Source organism: Oncorhynchus mykiss, chromosome 24 (assembly GCF_013265735.2).
Source record: "Oncorhynchus mykiss isolate Arlee chromosome 24, USDA_OmykA_1.1, whole genome shotgun sequence".
NCBI lineage: Eukaryota > Metazoa > Chordata > Actinopteri > Salmoniformes > Salmonidae > Oncorhynchus > Oncorhynchus mykiss.
Window position 1 is genome coordinate 23,451,096 of NC_048588.1, and position 25,423 is coordinate 23,476,518.

The 25,423-nt window shown below is 42.9% G+C and overlaps 1 protein-coding gene across 3 annotated transcripts in view; it reads right to left on the reverse strand.

Moving 5' to 3' along the window:
- Positions 1–25,423, reverse strand: part of LOC110504044 (galactosylgalactosylxylosylprotein 3-beta-glucuronosyltransferase 1) — a 127,011-nt gene that overhangs the window by 38,917 nt on the left and 62,671 nt on the right. For all 3 annotated transcript variants that reach the window (XM_021582853.2, XM_021582849.2, XM_021582850.2), the window contains exon 2: positions 10,662–10,899. The gene's annotated coding sequence lies outside the window, so the exon portion shown is untranslated. The remainder of the gene's footprint in view (positions 1–10,661; positions 10,900–25,423) is intronic.

Sequence of the window (25,423 nt, forward strand, 5' to 3'; positions counted from 1 at the left end):
CATTGCAGACAAGTCAGCCCAAATCATTCATACAATTACAATAATATAATAATCCTGTATGTTTAAGGGGATTATGTGGACACTGACAGTATGCACTGTTTAAGGATTACAGCTGTGGATATGTTCTGTTGCCCAGCTCGTCCTTGTCTGGTGGGGAATGCAATAGTAGAATGCACACATTAGGCAGGGGAATGGCTCCTATTCTCTCGCAGGCTGCCATATTGTGGTAAAGACCTTTACTCTGGGAATGAAAAGGGTCTGCTGCCACTCAAGCATATATTGTAATTCCTTCTCCAATTCACAGGGCTCAAACTGAAGAGAACAGATTGATTTTACACATCTCAAGGCTAGAGGAGATTCAAGGTTTCTCCAGGCTCAACAATTCACAGATCCCTGAGTTATGAGGGAAATCTCCACGGCTCAAATTGCTCGCGTGCATATGTGTATGTAGTGTACCATAGTCTGACTTTACATTCCATATTCTTCATCCTAACTCTGACTCATTAATCATGTCGCAGTTCTTCATCCTAACTCTGACTCATTAATAATGTTGCAGTTCTTCACCCTAACTCTGACTCATTAATAATGGTGCAGTTCTTCATCCTAACTCTGACTCATTAATAATGGTGCAGTTCTTCATCCTAACTCTGACTCATTAATAATGTTGCAGTTCTTCATCCTAACTCTGACTCATTAATAATGTTGCAGTTCTTCATCCTAACTCTGACTCATTAATAATGTTGCAGTTCTTCATCCTAACTCTGACTCATTACTAATGTCGCAGTTTATTTTTTATTACAACAGTTACAGTACATTACAGTCACAGTACATTGTTACAGTGCATTTGAATTAGAAAAGAAGCAACGCATGCCATGTGGTAATTGGTTTTCAACCCCACTGCGTTATAGAAGTCTTCTAATCACTTAGGGCCTGAGAGCCAATCCCTTGTTTTCGAACCCCATAAACCGTAACACAGTGGCCATATGTTGAACCAGAAAATAAAGTAGCTGACATGAGATTGCCTTAGCGGGGATTGTTACTGAAGTAATGCTGCAGGGCACCCTGCACAGCTGCCGAAAATTTGGGCATCCATCTCCCCCGGTCAGCCTCTATGAGATGCAGAGAATCTGGGAGTTTTGTGTTTCAGATCTGGCTGGCTGTCTCCACTACCTCCACCTTCTGACTTGCCCTGGGGTGTGATGGTTGGCTGTGAGGCTGTGATCTGCTGCAGTGAGATTAAGTCGCTTCATGCAGCAGGTCTATGGGATGTCACAGGCAGCACCTCACAGCACAACGCCTAAGCAGAGGACTCGTTATCTTATCTTCCAGGGATTACAGTGTGCAGGTACTTTAGCATACTGCCAGCCAACTAGTGCCGGGGTAAATCCATGCAGCACCGCCTCACATGAATTAGACTGAACAGGTTCACTCCTTATTTGGTTCCTTCCTAACTCAGTTGCCGGAGAGAAAGGAAACTGCTCAGGGATTTCACCATAAGGCCAATTGTGACTTTAAAACAGTTATAGAGTTTAATGGCTGTGATAGGAGAAAACTGAAGATGGATCAACAACATTGTAGTTCCTCCACAATACTAATCTAATTGATAGAGTAAAAAAAAAGAAGCCTGTACAAAATAAAAATATTCCAAAACATGCATCCTGTTTGCAATAAGGCACTAAAGTAAAACTGCAAAATATTTGGCAAATAAATTAATTTAATGTCCTGAATAAAAAGCATTTATGTTTGGGGCAATTCAAGTAATCACTGAGTACCACTCTATATATTTTCAAGCATGGTGGTGGCAGCATCGTGTTATGGGTATGCCTGTCCTTGGCAAGGACCATGGAGATTTTTAGGATTAAAAAATGGAATAGAGCTGAGCACAAGCAAAATCCTAGAGGAAAACCTGGTTCCGTCTGCTATCCAACAGACACTGGGAGACAAATTCACCTTTCAGCAGGAAAATAACCAAATATACACTGGAGTTGCTCACCAAGACGACATTGAATGTTCCTGAGTGGTCTGGTTACAGTTTTCTGAAATATATGGATTTCACATGAATGGGAATACAGATATGCATCTGTTGGTCACAGATACCTTAACAAAGGTAGGGGCATGAATCAGAAAACCAGTCAGTATCTGGTGTGACCACCATTTGCCTCATGCAGCTCAACACATCTCCTTCGCATAGAGTTGATCAGGTTGTTGAAAAGTGGCCTGTGGAATGTTGTACCACTCCTCTTCAATGGCTGTGCGAAGTTGCTGGATATTGGCGGGAACTGGAACAAGCTGTCGTACGCGTCTATCCAGAACATCCCAAACATGTTATTTGGGTGAGTGTGCAGGCTATGGAAGAACTGGGACATTTTCAGCTTCCAGAAATTGTGTTCAGGTCCTTGCGACACGGGGCCGTGCATCATCATGCTTTAACATGAGGTGATGGAGGCGGGTGAATGGCACGACAATGTGACTCAGGATCTCATCACGTTATCTCTGTGCATTCAAATTGCCATTGATAAAATGCAATTGTGTTCGCTGTCTGTAACTTATGCCTGACAATACCATAAGCCCACCGCCACCATGGGGCACTCTGTTCACAATGTTGACATCAGCAAACTGCTCGCCCACACGATGCCATACACGTGGTCTGCAGTTGTGAAGCCGGTTGGACGTACTGACAAATTCTATAAAATGATGTTGAAGGAGGCTTATGGTAGAGAAATTATCATTCAGTTCTCTGGCAACAGCTCTGGTGGACATTTCTGCAGTCAGCATGCCAATTGCACACTCCGTCAAAACTTGAGACATCTGTGGCATTATGTTGTGTGACAAAACTGCACATTTTAGAGTGGCCTTTTATTGTCCCCAGCACAAGGTGCACCTGTGTAATAATCATTCTGTTTAATCAGCTTCTTGATATGATACATCTGTCAGGTGGATGGATTATCTTTGCAAAGGAGAAATCCTCACTAACAGTGATGCAAACAAATTTGTGCACGAAGACATTTCTGGGATCTTTTTCAGCTCATGAAAATTGAACACTTTACATGTTGCATTTATATTTGTGTTCAGTAAAAAATGGTTGTCTAGCAATGATCAACAACCAACTTGACATAGCTTGAATAATTGTTTAAAGAATTATATTGTACAATTTGCATTTATATTTATTAAGGATCCCCATTAGTTCCCGCCAAGGCAGCAGCTACTCTTCCTGGGGTCCAGCAACATTAAGGCAGTTACTGTATATACAATTTAAAATATCACATGCCATTACATTTCTTCAACACTTTTCACAACATATTAAGTGTGTTCCAGGTGTGCAAAGCTCTTAGAGACTTACCCAGAAATACTCACAGCTATAATCACTGCCAAAGGTGATTCTAGCATGTATTGACTCAGGGGTGTGAATGCTTACATAAATGAGATATTTCTGTATTTCATTTTCAGTAAATTTGCTAACATTGTTTTAGCTTTGTCCTTATGGGGTGTTGTGTGCATATGGGTGTTGAAAAAATCTATGAATTCAGGCTGTAACACTACAAAAGGTGGAATAAGTCAAGGGGTATGAATACTATCTGAAGGTACTGTAACTGTAACTGCAATCCCCACATAAATCAGATTACTCCCAAGACCTGAACGGCAGCACACTAAAGAATTATCCAGGTTCTAAATAATACTGTAATAATAGTTATTTGGCCACTGATGATAAATCAATGTCCATGTATTGTAGGGGTATTTACTGTATATTACAAAATGGCATGAGTGCACAATTTAGCCTTCAAACTACTGGAAACAGTTTGCTGAATGTTAAGTGCAGTCAGAGAGTGGATGGGTCATTATAAACAAACAGCACATAACTTTTGATAGAAATGCCAAAGAAAGTGACTACCAATCCATGCGTTCCCTTTCTCTTTCAAACCAATTTGCAATGTGTGACAGACCATGTGGCACTCTTGCCATAAGAAATAGCAATCTAAAGTGTTTTAAGGGCAGCAGCCACTTAAAAATGTCTAGTTCAGTTATTTGTATATGGAGCTTTAGTCTCCATCTCCTAAGCTTGAATTGACACTCGAGAAAATGACCATAATGTATTGACTATAGTGTAGGTGGCAAAACCCTCTTAATTAAAACGATGATTAAAGTACATTACTTCTCATTTCATTGATATGTGTTATTGCATGTATTCCTGCTATTATAAAGCCAGTCCTAATTGAAACAATAGCAAATCGTCCACCCCGCCTCTGTTTTGGTAAAATGCTGAGGGATCAGCCTGGAGAAATGTAACCACTCTCAAATTCATAGACAGAGCTATGGATGCAAGGACTGACCCTCCATGAGATACAAATCATAGTTTTATCAATGTCTTGAGGCTATAAAGTGTTTGCAAACGTTTACATTGTTTACAAACATTGGAGTAAAACAAGCTTATATTTTGGTTTCTGATGGGGTACGACAGTTGAACTAAACTCATGAGGCATTTATACTGTAAGGGATTTTCTTCAAGAATCAATAGGTATATGTCATAAAAAATTAATGTACAGTAGTGACTAGCTTTAAAGTAATCACATACAGTGCATTGCGAAAGTATTCGGCCCCCTTGAACTTTGCAACCTTTTGCCACATTTCAGGCTTCAAACATAAAGATATAAAACTGTATTTTTTTGTGAAGAATCAACAACAAGTGGGACACAATCATGAAGTGGAACGACATTTATTGGATATTTCAAACTTTTTTAACAAATCAAAAACTGAAAAATTGGGCGTGCAAAATTATTCAGCCCCTTTACTTTCAGTGCAGCAAACTCTCTCCAGAAGTTCAGTGAGGATCTCTGAATGATCCAATGTTGACCTAAATGACTAATGATGATAAATACAATCCACCTGTGTGTAATCAAGTCTCCGTATAAATGCACCTACACTGTGATAGTCTCAGAGGTCCGTCAAAAGCGCAGAGAGCATCATGAAGAACAAGGAACACACCAGGCAGGTCCGAGATACTGTTGTGAAGAAGTTTAAAGCCGGATTTGGATACAAAAAGATTTCCCAAGCTTTAAACATCCCAAGGAGCACTGTGCAAGTGATAATATTGAAATGGAAGGAGTATCAGACCACTGCAAATCTACCAAGACCTGGCCGTCCCTCTAAACTTTCAGCTCATACAAGGAGAAGACTGATCAGAGATGCAGCCAAGAGGCCCATGATCACTCTGGATGAACTGCAGAGATCTACAGCTGAGGTGGGAGACTCTGTCCATAGGACAACAATCAGTCGTATATTGCACAAATCTGGCCTTTATGGAAGAGTGGCAAGAAGAAAGCCATTTCTTAAAGATATCCATAAAAAGTGTTGTTTAAAGTTTGCCACAAGCCACCTGGGAGACACACCACATGTGGAAGAAGGTGCTCTGGTCAGATGAAACCAAAATTTAACTTTTTGGCAACAATGCAAGACGTTATGTTTGGCGTAAAAGCAACACAGCTCATCACCCTGAACACACATCACCACTGTCAAACATGGTGGTGGCAGCATCATGGTTTGGGCCTGCTTTTCTTCAGCAGTGACAGGGAAGATGGTTAAAATTGATGGGAAGATGGATGGAGCCAAATACAGGACCATTCTGGAAGAAAACCTGATGGAGTCTGCAAAAGACCTGAGACTGGGATGGAGATTTGTCTTCCAACAAGACAATGATCCAAAACATAAAGCAAAATCTACAATGGAATGGTTCAAAAATAAACATATCCAGGTGTTAGAATGGCCAAGTAAAAGTCCAGACCTGAATCCAATCGAGAATCTGTGGAAAGAACTGAAAACTGCTGTTCACAAATGCTCTCCATCCAACCTCACTGAGCTCGAGCTGTTTTGCAAGGAGGAATGGGAAAAAATGTCAGTCTCTCGATGTGCAAAACTGATAGAGACATACCCCAAGCGACTTACAGCTGTAATCGCAGCAAAAGGTGGCGCTACAAAGTATTAACTTAAGGGGGCTGAATAATTTTGCACGCCCAATTTTTCAGTTTTTGATTTGTTAAAAAAGTTTGAAGTATCCAATAAATGTCGTTCCACTTCATGATTGTGTCCCACTTGTTGTTGATTCTTCACAAAAAAATACAGTTTTATATCTTTATGTTTGAAGCCTGAAATGTGGCAAAAGGTCGCAAAGTTCAAGGGGGCCGAATACTTTCGCAATGCACTGTAATTGATGTGCCTTCAGCATTAATTGCTTTAACTGCTTTTATTAACTACAGTAGGAGTCAGTTAGTCATGACTTTCAAATTAAAATCAGGACATTTTAGCTATACAGTTATGCTGTGAAGACAGCACTAATTTCAGCATGCCAAGCTGTTTTTCAATGCTGTACAAAAGCATTTGAAAATAAAAAAAGGTGTGACAAGCTTTGGTTTCCCTTTCATATTCTGAGACGGTGGAGATACGTACAAGCCTAGGAATTTATTCCCACCATTATGAATGAATCTCAGATAACGAAGTCAAGACTGCAGCTCACCGCTCCCTCTTCTTACACTTAGATGCAGTTGTGAACATTTCATGGATGTGTATGAAGAAATACAATGAATGCTTTTGGGGGCAGAGTTCTCATTCTATAATTTATGTTCCAATTTCTTATTCTACAAACACGTCTGTCTCTGTCTGTGTCTTTGGTGTTTCTCATCCAGGCCAAGGGAGAAACTGTACACAAAAACCTCTGTCTCTGGGGTGTTTCTCATCCAGGCCAAGGGAGAAACTGTACACAAAAACCTCTGTCTCTGGGGTGTTTCTCATCCAGGCCAAGGGAGAAACTGTACACAAAAACCTCTGTCTCTGGGGTGTTTCTCATCCAGGCCAAGGGAGAAACTGTACACAAAAACCTCTGTCTCTGGGGTGTTTCTCATCCAGGCCAAGGGAGAAACTCTGTACACTCCAGCAGAATGGGAAATGCAGTTGCATCTGATAGCAATTCTTCTGGGGTGGATGTGGACTAATTTAAGGAAACATCTTAGTATGTACAGTATTTGTGATAAGGGGATATTATGTAATATTTTAGACCTTAGAAGCAGCATTAGAAATTAGTGGCCCTCCAAAATCCATCTCCAGCACAGAAACCCAGCATCTTATTCCAACAACCAGCTACCAACATACAATATGAGTGGTGAGGAATTACTATGCTAGCCAGCTGTATTCTTGTCATTGTGGAGGTAATACACTTTGAGTTATATCACAATACTCAATTAGTTTGTTTTCCTTCTTTAAAACATTATTATGTATTTAACAGGATTGACCCCTACATGCTTTGGTCAGAGTGGGACAGGAGCAGAGATAGCAGGGTTCGAGGGTCTGCAGGTCTGCAGGGCAGATGTTGTATTTCTGCTGTTAATAAATAAGCAGGGTTGCTGAAGGGTTGCAGGCTGGGCTGCCAGGAAGTTGCAGCCCTCTCTTTTCTACTCTCTGTCTCTCTGTATCTGCTCTAAAACAGTGGGGGCGGATGTGTCTCTGTGGTCCTCTGCAAAGCTGGAAAGGACATCCTCTCAGTTTGATTCAGCTCAACCCGGTCTCCCGGTGCTCTAGGACTCAGTGTGTGTGTGTGACAGCTCTCTCTCTCTCTTCATTTGAATCTGTCTGTAGCAGGAAGGATTCTTTCAACTTCTCATTTCACTGGGCCCACAGATTGGCAGAGCTAAACTAGTCCTCACAGCAGTCAATCATGGTCTGTAAATCTGACGAGAGACTACCAGATTGGTTGGTCTGAACCGGCTATTCCCAAACTGGGGTACGCAATGCCGTCGGGGGAACGCCAAAACAGTCCATTTAGATTATCCTGAGCAGCCTCCTTTCACTGCCCCCAAATAATGAAACCATCTAGTCTTCAGCAAAATAACAACACAATATCAAATACAGGTAGCCTAGTCAAATAATTAACATTCAATCACATTAACCATTACTCTCTCACGGGAATTCCACTAATGCTCTGAATGTAGCCAAACGTAGCTCATGCTCATTCAGTTTGCATGAAAATGGAAGAATGGTTAAAAAAAGTAAGGCCCGCGTCCATAGAGACACATACCAGCTCTACTGTTAGTACTGCTATTACCAGCAGTACTACCAGCAGTACTGCTATTACCAGCAGTACTACACAAGCATCTGTCTACAGCACAAGTTGTTCTACTTCCACGAGCACATCCAATGCTAGCATCAGTAATTCTACATTTGTTGCTATCCCAGCTAGCATGGACACTGACATCTGATTCAGCCGAAGAGCTACTGCCCCTTTACCCGGGAAAGCACCGAACAACAGACAGGGACGTTGGACCATCAAAGAGGCGCAAATATGATGAGAACTACATTGATTGGGAGTTCACTTATATTGGGAGTAGTGCCTTTCTTCAGCCACAGTGTGTTATATGTGTAAAAGTACTATCTCACAACTCGATTAAACTCTTGCGCAGACATTTAGAAACAAAACATGCCAATTAGAAAAATCAGCCACAGGAGTTTTTTGAGTGACAATTAAGATGACTTTTGAGTAGTAAGACATGTATAAAAGCTATAGATACCATTAACAAGAAGGGACTCGAAGCGTCTTATATGGTGAGCTACCGAGTGGCTAAGACAGGCAAGCCCATACTGTTGTGGAAGACTTAATTCTTCCTGCTGCTGTGGGTATGGCTGGGACAATGCTGGGGGAAAAGGCCAAAAAATACTATACAGACAATACCTTCATCAAAAAACACAGTGACAGTGTCATGGCAGGAGATGTTTTGAAACAATTACTGCTTTGCATACAAGCCAGTGAATTATATGCTTTACATCTGGATGAGTCAACAGACATGCCGGGCCTGGCACAGCTCCTGGTATATGTCCGTTATGTTTATGGGGGCTAAATTAAGGAAGACGTCCTCTTCTGCAAACCAGGACAACAGGAGAAGATATTTTTAAAGTACTGGGCAGCTTTGTGACATCAAATGGACTTTGGTGGTCAAGATGTGTTGGTATCTGTACTGATGGCACAAAAGTCATGACAGGGAGACAGTGGAGTGGAAGCAGTTGCTCCCGACTCCACTTGGGTACAATGCAGCATCCACCGAGAGGCTCTTGTTGCCAAGGGAATGCCTGACAGCTTGAAAGACGTTTTGGACACTGCAGTGAAAGTCGTTAATTTTGTTAAAGCAAGGCCCCTGTACTCTTGTGTATTTTCTGCATTATGCAATGATATGGGCAGCGACTATGTAACGCTTTTACAACATACGTGCGCTGGTTATCAAGGGGCAAGGTGTTGACACCTTTTCTTATTGAGAGACGAGCTTAAAGTTTTTTTGTCTTACTGCTTGCATGATGATGAGTTTCTCACATGACTGGCCTATCTGGGTGATGTTTTTTCTCACCTGAATGATCTGAATCTAGGATTACAGGGACTCTCCGCAACTATATTCAATGTGCGGGACAGAATTGAGGTTATGATTAAGAACTTGGAGCTCTTCTCTGTCTGCATTAACAAGGACAACATACAGGTCTTTCCATCATTGTATGATTTTTTGTGTGCAAATGAACTCAAGCTTACGAACAATGTCAAATGTCATATTGGGAAGCACTTGAGTGAGCTGGGTGCGCAATTACGGACTGGGAACAATACATCCAATATTCCTTTGAACCTTTTGTTTCTAACAATTAAGATCTCACCTAACAGGAGTAGTAGTTGTCTCCTTGGGTTCTGTAGTAAAATTATTTTATGTATGTTTTGTAGACAGCGTGCTGACCAGACTTATTTCAGCATTGTTTATTTGTATCGGGCAAGGCAGGGGGGAGAATGAGGAATGCATTCATCTGGCCCAAGGCTTTTAAGTCGAGAAGCACAATATTTCCCTCCGTACCCAGGAGACGACAGGCAGCACCCACAGGCATTTTCCATCCGCCAGCTTACTCACTCCTCTCCACCTCCTTCCACCTCTGAAGTTTATTTCTCCTGATTTTCCATGACATTCACCGACATCTTCCTTCCAGACCTCCTTCTCCTCTCAAGACAATGTCTACCTCTTCAACTCAGAGGTATCTGGCTCTAATAATATCACGGCCGGGGGCTCACAGATGGTTGAAATAAGTGGATCTGTCAGATAATTTCGCCCCCTGTCGTTTTCCTAATCCCTCCATCCCCACATCTCCCTGTGAAAATGGAATAGTGCACAGAGAGGAGGGGCGGAGGTAGCCCTGTTTGAACCTACATCTTCCCACTTAACACGTCCTCGATATAGACGTGATTGTCATAACTTTTAAATTCAGCTGAAAATGCTGATAAATAATTCAGCCGTGCATTTGTTCATCTGCTATGAAACAAAACAGAGGGCAACACGACACAGGGCAGCATGAGCCTGACCGTTTCTGCTCGGTGTGGATACAAAAATGGTAGTTTACGGAGGGATAAGAAACTGCACACCTATTAGCAGGCCTCTGGCCCCATAATGGCTGCCTCCTAATATAACACTCATTCCATTGCATTTTTTTCTAGGAAACTCAGTGTTGAATTAAATAGTTGTGGTCTGTTTTGGCTAGAGACAGTGCATTCCCTACGTACAGTACTTTGGAAAATGACCAATGTGTGTGACCAGAATGGCAGCTTTACCACTGGTGAGAAATTGAGATTTATGTCAACAAAGAGCAATAAAGATACTCACAATCAACAGTGTTCTGCCCATCTGCAGCTAGCAAGGATCTCGTCAGTTTTTTTTCTAATGTGGTCTGTAACCCTGGGCTCTTAGTCCTCACACATCCCTTAATTGGACAAACTTGGAGAGCGGTGGGGATGGGAGCTGTGGCTGGTGACGAATTGAAGTGGAACTTTAGCTGTGTAGCATAGCAGGGCGGCTGGTGGCATCCAGACCATGTGCACTGTCACGTCGTGAGGGTAGGCTCCTACAGAAACAAGAAGGGAGAGCAGGGAGTATTAGAATGGCCCTTCTCATTGTTAAACAATGGGTTTCATTGAAGGACTGGGATGGGATGATGGCGCTTCAGTGGGCAGGGCTCGGGAACGACATAGCTGCCATTGGGTGGATGTTTTCCTCAGAGTTGTAGCCCTGATGATGTAGAGATACATTTTAGTTCACAGGCAGGAAATGAGGAGAATTTAAATAGTTTGTTATGTGGGTGTGGCAAGAGAACAGCGCACATGTATAGTTATTCAGGACACAAGTGGATATTGGCTTTGACATTTTGTTCTAATTCCAAGTGGAAATGCTGATTGTCAACCAACTTCCATGAATGTATTCTTGGATAAATCATTTATTTGTTTGTTTCTCCAAGGACACGACAATAGAATCAAGTTTACAGGACAAACCCACAGAAAAAGCCAAGCCGTCCAAACATAAATCTGACAAGTTATTCAGACTCATCTATAAATAGCACTTTCCTCTGAGTGTCCCCTCTGGGGAGCGACATTTGAACATGTCCATTTCTAAAAAACATGACAAACACGCCAGCTGCTCTTCTGGCCGATTCTCTGCAATTTCTTCACACGCAAAGGATGCCACCCATCCCTTTTCATTATTAGTGAGAGCTGGTCTGTATTTTACGCCATCCACAATATTATATCTGCTGTGTTTGTCCGATGGCAGTCACTGCCACAGAGGAAGGCTGAATGATGTCGCATATGAAAAATAAGGGTGGCTGAAACCAACACAATTAAAGCATACTGACAAGAAAAACAACAGAGGTTGTGTAATGACATGCTGTTGTTATCATCCTGATCTGAATCCAATAAGAGGGAGATTACTGATATTAACCCAAATCATCTCATCCATGACCAAAGTATGATTTGTTTTTATCCAGCTAGCTAATTCCAAACCACGTAGCTTGACTCAAGGTCCTCCAATGGCAGGAGAACAACATACACTGTTACTACTCATTGACGTATACTATTTCTCATTCAAATTCTGATACTCATAAATACAACGTTGCTAACACAGCACTCAGCACTCAGTGAAGATGGTCATCTTTGTGGCTTTCCTAAGCTTTCAAAACTTGGTGAACAGTGACAACCTGTTGGTGGTACTTCCACTATGGTCCTCTTCATCTCGGCTGACCACCTTTTTTGTCCCTCCAGTGTCTCTGACACCACTGTAAATAGGCTAACAGAGCCTGCTCGTGAAGGGGATGAAGAAGACTGACACCCATGGTGACCCCTGAACTTTTTGTATATAAACCTAATTCCAAACATTGATGATATCAGACTACAAAGGGAAGCACAGCCACAGGCTGCCCATTGACACAAGCCTACCAGATGAGTTAAATTACTTCTATGCTCGCTTTGAGGCAAGTAACACTGAAACATGCATGAGAGCATCAACTGTTCCGGACGACTGTGGGATCACGCTGTCCGTAGCCGATGTGAGTAAGACCTTTAAAAAGGTCAACATTCACAAGGCCGCAGGGCCAGATGGATTACCAGGACGTGTACTCCGAGCATGCGCTAACCAACTGGCAAGTGTCTTCACTGACATTTTCAAACTGTCCCTGACTTAGTCTGTAATACCAAAATGTTTCAAACAGATCACCATGTGACCTCCCTGTGCCCAAGAACACTAAGGTAACCTGCCTAAATGTCTACTGACCCGTAACACGCACGTCTGCAGCCATGAAGTGTTTTAAAAGGCTGGTTAGGGCTCACATCAACACCATTATTCCAGAAACCCTAGACCCACTCCAATTTGCATACCGCCACAACAGATCCACAGATCCCACCTGGAGAAAAGGAACACTTATGTGAGAATGCTGTTCATTGACTACAGCTCAGCGTTCAACACCATAGTGTCCTCAAAGCTAATCACTAAGTTAAGGACCCTAGGACTAAACACCTCCCTCTGCAACTGGATCCTGGACTTCCTGACGGGCCACCCACAGGTGGTAAGGGTAGGTAATAACACATCCGCCACTCTGATCCTCAACACGGGGGCTCCTCAGAGCTGCATGCTCAGTCCCCTCCTGTTCACTTATGACTGCATGGACAGGCACGACTCCAACCCCATCATTAAGTTTGCTGATGACACAACAGTGCCTGATCACTGATAATGATGAGACAACCTATAGGGAGGAGGTCAGAGACCTGGCCATGTGGTGCGAGGACAACAACATATCCCTCAACGTAAACAAGACAAAGGAGATGATTGTGGAATACAGGAAAAGGAGGATCAAGCATGCCCCCATTCTCATTGACCAAGCTGTAGTGGACCAGGTTTAGAGCTTCAAGTTCCTTGGTGTTCACATCACCAACAAACTACCATGGTCCAAACACATCAAGACAGTCTTGAAGAGGGCACGACAAAGCCTATTCCCCCTCAGGAGACTGAAAAGATTTGGCATTGGTCCTCAGATCCTCATAAAGTTTGACAACTGCTCCATCAAGAGCATCCTGACTGATTGCATGGTATAGCAACTGCTCGGCCTCCAACAGCAAGGCACTACAGAGGGTAGTGCGTACGGCCCAGTACATCACTGTGGCCAAGCGTCTTGCCATCCAGGACCTCTATACCAGGTGGTGTCAGAGGAAGGCCCTAAAAATTGTCAAAGACTCCAGCCACCCTAGTCATAGACTGTTCTTTCTGCTACCGCACGGCAAGTGGTACCAAATCTACGCGCCAAATCTATGTCCAAAAGACTTCTTAACAGATTCTACCGCAAGCCATAAGACTCCTGAACAGCTTATCAAATGGCTACCCAGACTATTTTCATTGCCACCCCCCCTTCCCCTCTTTTACGCTGCTGCTAATCTCTGTTTATTATCTATGCGTAGTCACTTTAACTCTACCTACATGTACATATTATCTCAATTACCTCGACTAACCTGTGCTCTCGCACATTGACTCTGTACCGGTACCCCTTATATATAGCCTCGCTATTGTTATTTTACTGCTGCTCTTTAATTATTTGTTACTGTTATATTGAATGTTTAACTTATCTAGTTTTTACTAAACACTTTTTTTTCTTTGAGCTGCATTGTTGGTTAAGGACTTGTAAGTAAGCATTTCACTGTTGTATTTGGCACTATAGACAAATAATTTGATTGGATCAGTGGCCAACTCAGATGACAGAAAAGGAATGAGATTCAATAGCCCTATATGATACAAGAACATTCTAAATAGGTCTCTTCTGCAAGACCATTGTCCATGGCGGAGATCTTTGTGGGCTATACTCAGCCTTGTCTCAGGATGGTAAGTTGGTGGTTGAAGATATCCCTCCAGTGGTGTGGGGGCTGTGCTTTGGCAAAGTGGGTGGGGTTATATCCTTCCATCCTCGGATGGGGCCACAGTGTCTCCTGACCCCTCCTGTCTCAGCCTCCAGTATTTATGCTGCAGTAGTTTATGTGTTGGGGGGCTAGGGTCAGTTTGTTATATCTGGAGTACTTCTCCTGTCCTATTCGGTGTCCTGTGTGAATTTAAGTGTGCTTTCTCTAATTTTCTCTTTCTCTCTTTCTTTCTCTCTCTCGGAGGACCTGAGCCCTAGGACCATGCCCCAGGACTACCTGACATGATGACTCCTTGCTGTCCCCAGTCCACCTGGCCGTGCTGCTGCTCCAGTTTCAACTGTTCTGCCCTATTATTATTCGACCATGCTGGTCATTTATGAACATTTGAACATCTTGGCCATGTTCTGTTATAATCTCCACCCGGCAGAGCCAGAAGAGGACTGGCCACCGCACATAGCCTGGTTCCTCTCTAGGTTCCTTCCTAGGTTTTGGCCTTTCTAGGGAGTTTTTCCTAGCCACTGTGCTTCTACACCTGCATTGTTTGCTGTTTGGGGTTTTAGGCTGGGTTTCTGTACAGCGCTTTGAGATATCAGCTGATGTACGAAGGGCTATATAAATAGATTTGATTTTATTTGATTGTGACTCACACGGATCTGTGAGCTTGTTTTTGTAATTTTGGAGAAAATCCATGACTTCAAACATTGTCTGGAAGTGTAGCTGGTATTAGGTCCACTCCATTTTAATTCAGACTCTACCTGATGTGGATGCAGGGAGCGGTCTAGAGGACAAAGCTTTCTGGCCCTGGGCAAAATGAACACCAACTGCACAGAACTCTAGGACGGAAGACTGTGTGACCCTGCACACAGGTCTATCTCAAATAGTCACTTCCTCTCACAATCACCATGGTAACCACTTTTAACCTTTGATGGGCATGGTCTCTGGAGGTTTGTGGACGATTTCCTCAGCCCCTGTCTTCAGAAAGTGCACACAGATAATCCTGCCCTTCTCAAAGCTGCTCATGCGGATCGAACCTCGCTCTGTATGGAACAGTCACAAAAGCCTTGTAAGGCATACGGACACACTTAATATCATCGGCTTTCATAGGAGAGAGCCTATGGACCAGATTGCATATTGTAGGAGTTTATTCAGCAAGAAACAAAATGCGACGGTGAAGAATAACAAAGGCTGACGTCTATTGAATCTCTGATGCAGGGGCAAAGTGATGTTTGAGATAATGATAGGGGTGGCCCATGCTGAAGACATCTGTCATTCAAGTGAATTTTGGTGGGTTTGTAATGAAAGATAATTCATCGCGCCTTTGAGCACCATCTCTATTATTAATTCAGGCATGCCAATGCTGAGTAAATGCTTCTTTACTCTTTCATAAGTGGTCGATATTAATAATGCACAAAGGGCCAAGTTCAGCATCAGTCTTTGAAAAGTTCTTGCATTGGCAAAATGTAAAGGTTTCATTAGAATATTAGCCACCTCATCTCTTTCTCCTCTCCCCTGCCCGAAAGGGAAAGCCGGCGCGGTCTGGATCTGACAGCTCTTCTGATGGAATGATCTCAACTATCAGTGGTAATTGGAGGTGCTGTGGGGTTGGGTTTCTGTGGTAGGGCGGGAGGTAGTGGCTTGATCGATCCCTAGGATGGCTGAGGGTAGGCACCAGGCAGCTTGTCTTCCACCGTTTCTATCTGACAGCTCTCTGTGGAGGTTAGGAGAGAGGCACCAACATTGCTGTCCTCTCACACACTGGACAATCACCCAAGTTGAGGGTTGCCTCTGCTCAGAGCCTAAGCTACACACGGACCCATCCAATTAAATGAAATCATAATTAACCATTTAGTTGGATGGAAGCAGGTTCTAATTATCTCATTTAAGGATGCTTTTAATTATTACTTGTACGTTATAGGACTTACATCACGTTAGCGCCTCACTTGAAATGCCTATGGTTTATAACCTAATGTCATAATTCTGATGGCATTTTAGGAATGTTAAGTGTATGAAGCAAGATTGTTTGTACACCGTATTCTGCTCTACATGACAGTTTAAAGAGTGATCACGCTGTGTTTCCTGTCTTCATTAAGGCTGTGACAAACAGCCTCCTGTTTGTTCCTTGCCATGATTTACTGAAGAAAATAAGAAATCTGTGGTGAGCTCCCCGACCAGGCCAGCCGTGGTTGCCATGGTGACATGTTAACTCTCCCAGTCATCTTTACGCTGTCATTGGGAATGCTTCTCAGCCAGAGGTTTAACCACAACAACCATTTACCCTCTAACTGATTGTCTTCACCATCACCGGACCCCCCATGTTAGCTTATGGCAGATAGGAAAGGCAGAGGCTAACAGCACTGTTTTCATGTGTGGAAATCCAAAAGGACAATGCCTCTAATCTCTGAGGAGTCTCTTTCCCTGGCACCTCATGAAATGCCATTTGGTTTTGAGATGTCCAGTGATTGCTTACAGGTAGAGATAATCTCACTTTATACACTCTGGATAATTGGAACAGTGAGGATCTGATTGAGGGCAGACCCATTCAGAGGACGAGCACATTCATCATTTATGGCCACTATGTAAAAGAAAAACAATGTACTACCCATGTCTAGTTTCCTTACCATGCCTTGGGCTGTGTTACTCATAAACCGCACATTACAGCATCTGTATAGAATACAAAATCATATCATGAAGAATTCTGAATTGGAGAAACAATGAGGTGAATACTAAAAGTCCAATGCATGCCTCTCATGCACATTCATGTTGATGCCCATATTCATACTCAAAGGACAGTGGAAGCAACTTGGTATGTCTGATGATATTTCCTCCACTTTATCAGCACTTGTCAGTGTTGTTAGGTCCAGACCTAAGACCATTAATATGTGAAAATAAATCAATTAATCTGCCGCTCACCATGCCAGAATCTTCTAAAACTCCCGGATTAGAGAGAGGCTGCTATTAAACCTCCCCGGCTGTGGGCACAGCGATAGCAGGGAGAGAGGTAGGCAAGCAGCGAGGCAGGCAGGGAGGGAGAGAGGCAGGCAGGAAGGCAGGCAGGCAGGGAGAGCTTGGTATTAGCTTCACCAAACCCGGTCCCTTCAGGAGGTTGGCAAGTAGTCAGGACATGGCTCTAACCACCCCCCCTTCCCTGCTCTCCTCTCTCACCCAGTCCTCCTCAGAGTGGGCTCAGGTTGTGCCAAGGACAGAGGACAGGAGAAGGTTGTGGCATTACAGCAATCTCCTCTCACTACACACACGTACGCACACACACACACCGCTTCCCTTCCTCGTCTCCTCTTCTGTAAAAAGATTTGCCGATCTGCGCATAGAAATCCAAGCCCAAGGCAGAACAATAGATCGGTACAGGAATAACACAGCCTGGAGGTGGTGTGTAAATTAGACAGGATCCTACTGCAGATCCTCCCTAGGGTGTAAATAAATACTGGCCCCTGGATGTACTGGAAGCAGTGCTCACTTTAGGAAGAAGGTGCACTACTCTTGAACATTATATACAATGAATACATTGACAGTAACGCCAACAAAATATCTGCTAAACACATAGATTTTAACAGCCTCAAGTATGCGGCACAATGACCGTTCAGCCTTTCAACCTTCTGCGTGGCAGATTTGATTTCTCTATAAAACCAAAGACTGTCGTCAATGTTTTCAGTGCCATTAAAGTAATAGCCCTCTCAAACCCAAAGTGAAGTAAAGCAAAGTGGTTCCTCAGGATGCCTGACTCCAGGGAGGAAGGTATTGTCATTGCCTTTACAGTAGTAGACTAGCAGTGCACTGCAGAGCCAGAGCCTGACCTTTCAGTCTATCCCTTTCATCTGCTACAGCTGTCACTCAAACTCTCAGGTTCATTCGGTAGCTGCAGGGGGTTCAATTAATCCTGACAAAATGGGAGAGGGGTTCATTTTCACCCTTGGAGAGTAGGTTACAGCTTTTCTGGTTACTTGGCTATTCCCTCTGCATGTTTGTCCCAAGGCGCAATGCAGCCAGAATAGCAAGAGCTTTCAGCATCATCGTCACCAGCCACATTCAAAGGGACTCAGGGGGTGATGACATGATCTGTGCTTCGGGAAGCCCAGTCCCCTGCCAGTCGGGAATGTTTATGAGGGTACCATTATTGGCTTCAATAATAGACCTTTGGGAACAAGGGGAAATGGCATTGTGAAATATGTATCACTTTATCATCCCTAATTAGTCCTTCACAGCACAGCATTCAATTATCATTTGAGATAGCAGGCCTCTCCTGAACAATGTTTTACTATGTGTTGAGAGAGTTTGTGGTCGACAGAACATAACTTACTGTCATGCAAAATGCATGGCCATTGGCCAAAATCACACTCAGTTTGAAGCAACTGAAGACAAGTTATGTCTCTGTCTGATATGGATTATGACTTGGGTTGTCTTACAGTACACTTTTAGCTATATTATTCAAAACTTCATATCAGCCAATCCCACCCACAATGATCAACACCTCCACATCACTCCCTGACAATCTGAATATGTCAAGGGAGAGCTCTTTTAACTCTGTTCTTCTCCCTTTAGAATCATTACAGCCCTTATTCAATTGGATGTTTGATTTTCTTCAAGGAGCTCCTTTTTTAATGTTTTATAATATTTATGTAATCACATTGGGAGAAGTATTTCTGTGGATTAATGAGGTACAGGCTTGTAAATTATTTCCTGATGATTTCTCTCACGTGCATAATGTGGTTTGTATGTACTGTACAGTCTAGCTAGCACATTACATTACGCCAGTGAACACATCCCACAACAATGTGATCTTTAATCACGTATCATATTACATGTTTCCTTCCACAGCTGTGAACCAACGACAATCTGGGCACGTCTGCGGCTCCAGACACAGTCAACCACAACAATGAGAAAATCCCTTTGACATGCTCCAGCAATTGAATTCAACGCGAGTTGAAATTATATGCTGCCTCCCTGGAGGTACCCCACTGGACGCCTTAAAAGGTAATATACCTTCTGCCACAGAGTGCAATCACACAGTTCACACCCTGACTCTGGATAATAAGATGGGCTTGGGGAAATAAGAGAAGCTGCACTTGCCGTAAAACAGAGGCTTAAGTAATCTCCCTGAGATGAGACACATTAAAGAGAACACTGTGCGTCCTTGTTGGATCAGTGGTCTAGCATACCGTGAACATCCTGCCAGTGTTGGGATAAAGACGTGGTTAGCGGTTACCTCTCAGCAGTAGTTGACAAGCTGTGCTGCTTAAAAAATATTGCTAAAAAGACTCCTACACCAGCTTTAAATATAACAGAGATGCTTTATGTAAGGATGAGTAACTTGAAAACTACTAACATCAGGGTATTTCAGGATATAGTAATACTCTTCTCTCAGACTCATGTTAAAAACAACATCCATTTGATTTACACAGCGTACTCTTTTGGGATGGGGAGACTTGAGTGTGCTGTGTGAGTGGACATAATGCACTTTTCTCACTGCTCAGCTCTCCAGACAGGTCCAATCAGGTTGGAGATGAATGACAAGGCATTCACCCCTGTTTGTCTGTATGTCTGTCATCTGCAGTGTTGACTGAGAGCCTTCTACGAATAGTTCAGTCAGTGCTGTTCTGGTAGACACAGTACTTCACGTTCTCCTGGGGATCTGACGACTACTTGGTCCCTGTCATCCCCCACAGACTACTAGTCTGCCGGCCTGGAACAGTACTGACTTGGCATGACTATAGATGGCCTAGGAACTAAAGTCACGCCGGGAGTTGTATACACACTTAATCTTGATTTAATACAGTTGATACACAGGAACTACAAATAACAAATTAATCGACTGAGGAAATTCTAAAAATCACTTTATGGTGGGGGGATAAATATTTAGCCGATAGCTGAATCGACAGAGAGTCTATGGACTGAACTTGTGGATGATATCTGATCGTTTATATCACCCTGATTCCTTTAGGACCTTGTCCTCCCTGTGTCCCTCAGGCTCTATTTCTCCCATGTCTGTCTCTTCTGTTTATCTCTTGGAGCCTCTCAGCAGAAGTCAATCTATCCTAATCAGGCTCCTGCCCCATCTCCTGTCCACCCTTCCAGGCACTTCTTATAGCATTAACATGGGTGTTATTGTCAGGGCCTGGGACTGAGCACTCATGCCATGGACACCCAGGCTCAAAGTGTTCAGGCCCAGTAGAGAAGCTCTCTTTTGGGCTCCAAATGATTATTCCTGTGCCAGCTCCCTGGAGAGCCTGGGGAAATGAATCTGTGTCTGTTTCTTGTTGCCTCTCTCTTTCCACGTTACAGCACAGCACTGATGTTTTAGTTTAGCTGTTCATGAGAAGCCTCCCTCTGACAAGACTAGCAGGTTGAGCTTTTCTGCCTTTGAGCAGACCCACAGTCTAATTGCCATCAGTTTGAGAGAAAGAGACCCTAATGAAGGATAGACGTGCCCACGTAGCAGATCACATTACTGACACACTGAGCGAGAATGGTGGCTAATTGCCGAATGGAGGAAAAATGCCATTGCTGAGAAAGTTCCGATTTTTTTTAATGAAGCAATGGACTACAGACGTTGCAAAGAGTATAATGTTACAATCATTTGGTGGGTGCTTATATTTGTCCTGTTTCATTGAAATGTGTTTTTAAAATTTCCCAACGCCCTCTGAGACAGATCACGGCCAATTAGCGTTAAGTGCCTTGCTTAATGGTACGTCAATGGATTTTTTCACCTTCTCGGCTTGAGGATTCAAACTAGCGACCTTTACGTTACTGGCCAAATGCTCTAACTGCTAGGCTACCTGCCGCCCAATGCCTAGCCTACTGAACATTGATGTGGGACCACAAGATGATTATCTGACTGACCTAGCTAAACTGCACAAAATGTCACAGGAATAAATATGTGAAATGTAATGTACAAGTTCACCTGTTTGTGTATTTAATAGGATATAGAGATTGCAGGTCATTCACACTGTTTGTACGTATTGGGAGTGGCCCCTATTTGAAGGCTGACCTGTCACAGGGAGACGGCATGTTAACTGGAGCTCCCTGATGACACTCAACCATGTGTTGCATTCGCTCAATGCAAAAAAAGAGGGACTTCCTAGAATGAGTGATGGGATGTCAGTAGATATGTGGGCTAGCACTCTCCACACGCTGTTAGAGAATGGATGCCCTTCCCGCCACTGGCGCACATTGACAAGAGGACACGGCTGCCTCCAGCACTCTTGTTTATCAGCTCATCTAGGGATTGCAGCACACACACACACACACATGTACACACACACACTCCTCACCATTGTGTGCCCCATCAGCCTCCCTATGCTCAGAACAGTCAATATTGTGTGCAGGGTTTCCTTCACCTCTGTATTTTTCTGCAGGTAAGCAGTGCACACCTCTTAATGTGGCACCGCAACACCTCCCTGCAAGACACACTCATGCCTGCCAAGCTCCCAACCTCAAGGGTAGCGAGAGGTGCGGGAACATCGCCATACAAGGCAGAGATCATGTGCTGTACTGTATCTCTCTGCTGTTTTCAAACATGCTTGTCTGCTTGATTTAGAATGTGTTTGTCTGCTTGATTTACAATGTGTTGTCTGTTTGATGTAGAATGTGTTTGTCTGCTTGATTTACAATGTGTTTTTCTGCTTGATGTAGAATGTGTTTGTCTGCTTGATTTACAATGTGTTTTTCTGCTTGATGTAGAATGTGTTTGCCTGCTTGATTTACAATGTGTTTTTCTGCTTGATGTAGAATGTGTTTGTCTGCTTGATGTAGAATGTGTTTGTCTGCTTGATTTACAATGTGTTTTTCTGCTTGATGTAGAATGTGTTTGTCTGCTTGATGTAGAATGTGTTTGTCTGCTTGATGTAGAATGTGTTTGTCTGCTTGATTTACAATGTGTTTTTCTGCTTGATGTAGAATGTGTTTGTCTGCTTGATGTAGAATGTGTTTGTCTGCTTGATTTACAATGTGTTGTCTGTTTGATGTAGAATGTGTTTGTCTGCTTGATTTACAATGTGTTTGTCTGCTTCATGTAGAATGAGTTAAAAAAAATCTAAATAAATTATGAATATTTAAAACATACAATATACATGCAGTGAAGCTGCTCAACAACTACACCACAGTAGTCATCTAACAGACTCACATCTAGAGCGACACACAGAAGCAACCAGCATCAACGCCCTGTTCAAGGGCACATCGACAGAACCAGCGATCTATCAGCCATCGGCCCAAGCTCCCAACCGCCAGGCCACCAGCACTCCAAGACCCCCCCCCCCTCCCACAGGCCCCCCCCATAAAAATACAAAAAATGATTCCATTGCCCACCCCAAAGACCACCCCATGCACCAACAACAAACACAACTAACAAAAGGGAAAGACAAAGGAAAACAGAAAACAACAATGCAAAAAACAAAGGACAACAAAAATCACAACAGCAAGGCCAACTGAATATGTTTGAGTGCATGTATTGCACTATTTACATGTGTGTGTGTCCACGTACAGTGGTTGCTCAACTAAAAGTTTTGAGATTATGCTGCGGGACTTAGAGGTAATTTGTGGTTTAGCACGGTACCCTGTGTCACTACTTCATTGCTCCAGACCAGCGCAAGGGGAAGTTAGAGCACTGATTATGCTTACTGGAAAATACTATTTCAAAATTAATGGAAGAGAAAAGTGCAACGGGGGAAAGACAGCATTCAGATGTCAAGACAGCGCTGCTCTGAGACAAGCATGGGGACTGGTCTTGATAAATCCATGCTATTTTTGTTTTCACAGAATTTCCATTTGGTTGTTGCTTAGACTACAGTTAGGGTGTGGAAATGTTAGGATTATTTTTATTTTACTGTAGTCCTGTAGCTTACTCCCGACCGGTTATGCTGTACAGCGCCATTATGGGCTATTAGCAGGACAATAGACTCTTGCCAAGAAGGAGGGTAGGAGGATAATTGTATCGTCAAATGTATTTCTTAGTTAGGTTGGTTGTATCACAACCGGCCATGTTTTGGAGTCCCATAGGGCAGCGCACAATTGGCCCAGCGTCGTCCAGGTTTGGCCTGTGTAGGCAATCATTGTAAATAAGAATTTGTTCTTAACTGACTTGCCTAGTTAAATAAAGGTCACGTTGTACAGCGCCATATTTTCCTAACAAAAACTCTGAGGGTTTTGTTTTTCATTTTTCTTGGAATAGAAACACCATAATATTAATCAAATTAAATTATCTGGTATAGCCAATAACTTTCGGTTATTTGAAAACGAAATAATCTTCAAAATATTGTGTATGTTTTCAAACACTTTTTCACAAAGACTATTTGCAGGACAATAGACACAATGTGGTCCCAAAAACACCTCTCTGACATAGGGTCCAGCATATCTCTTGCTGATGTCATTGAATGTCTCTGTTTAAGTAGTATTTTAGTATTTTGCTACTTTGTGCGAGTCAATTAATCAGCATTTTGTGGATGGGGTCTCCCGAGTGGCACAGCGGTCTAAAACACTGCATCGCAGTACAAACTGCGTTGCTACAGATGCTGGTTCGATACCCATGCCAGCCGCGACCGGGAGACCCATGAGGTGACGCACATTAGACCCAGCGTCGTCCGAATTTGGCCGGCCGGCCGGACTGGTGGGCTTTTGGTTTCTCTCCCTCTTAAAACAGGGAGAGAAAACAAGCGTAGCAGGCTGTGAATTCTGCAAATAACATTTCTAGGATGGGCTATTAGCAGGACAGATTACAATCGCTCACTTTCGGTTATTTGAAAACAAAATAATCTCCGAAATATTGTTATTTTTTAAACAAGGACTTGAAAATGAGACAATGTTTCCAGTCTGAGAATGAGAATGGTAAATGACTGTAATTAATACATTCGTTCAGTACATTAGAATACAAAATAAGCCATCCATCCACCATTATGGGCTATTAGCAGGGGGAGAATTGCATTGTTACGGATGATTGTTTTCAGTTGATGCCAAACAAGTTCAATCGGGTTTAAATCAGGAGACCTACATGTAGATATGAAAAAAATATTTGTAGATATACTATAGGACTACCATAGGTGTTGTAGGTTTTTTATTTATTTATTTTTGTGCTACCTGTTCCAGTGTTAGGACTGTAACCACCAGAGGACTTAAAAATGAGCCGGAGCTGAGAGGATCACCAAGTTATTTTGGTTTCAGTGCAATTTCTTAGAAAACATGTATATAGCCTATCAATATAGCCAATACTGTGTCATAAAATCGATAATTGTGTACTAAAAACATGAATGTGTTTTTGCAGAGCATAGGGCGGCAGAGTAGCCTAGTGGTTAGAGCGTTGGGCTAGTAGCCGGAAGGTTGCAAGTTCAAATCCCCGAGCTGTCGTTCTGCCCCTGAACAGGCAGTCATTGAAAATAAGAATTTGTTCTTAACTGACTTGCCTGGTTAAATAAAGGTAAAATAAAATTAAAAGAAAAAAAAACCCACCATGCCGACAACCATCTGTACAGATCAGTGGACAACGGCCCACACCAAAAAAAATGGATGGTTCCACAGAATACCAACTGGGGTGAATCCTGAGGCAAATGTGCCTTCTTCAACATCTTTATGCATTTGTTAATAAAATAATGATACAAATACTCTCACCAGCTTTGATCTATGCCTGGGCCTGCAGGACGCACATTTCTTTGTTTGTCAGACTAATCTTCGAAACTACCGAATGCTACAAAACAGATGGTTAATGTTCTGAAAAAATATATATATTGGTCGTATTGGGTGGCGCAGTGGTTTAAGGCACTGCATCTCAGTGCAAGAGGCATCACTACAGACCCTGGTTTGAATCCAAGCTGTATCACATCCGGCAGTGATTGGGAGTCCCATAGGGCGACGCACAATTGACCCGATGTCATCTGGGTTTTGCCTGGGATTTGTTCTTAAAAATTTCTTATGGTTCAGTGTCCCATCAACGGGACAGTTGTTGGTCAATATGCATAATGCGATTAAACAAAAAAAATATCTGTACATCTTATATGGGCAGATAGCTTAAATTCTTGTTAATCTAACTGCATTATCCAATTTACAGTAGCTATTACTTCGAAAAAATACCATGCTATTGTTTGAGGAGAGTGCACAACAACAAAACACTTTTTGTACTGACTTGCCTGAAAAATGGCGCCGGAGGAGATGGCCGCCGTTTTACGGTCTCCTAACCAATTGTGCTATTATGTGGTTTTT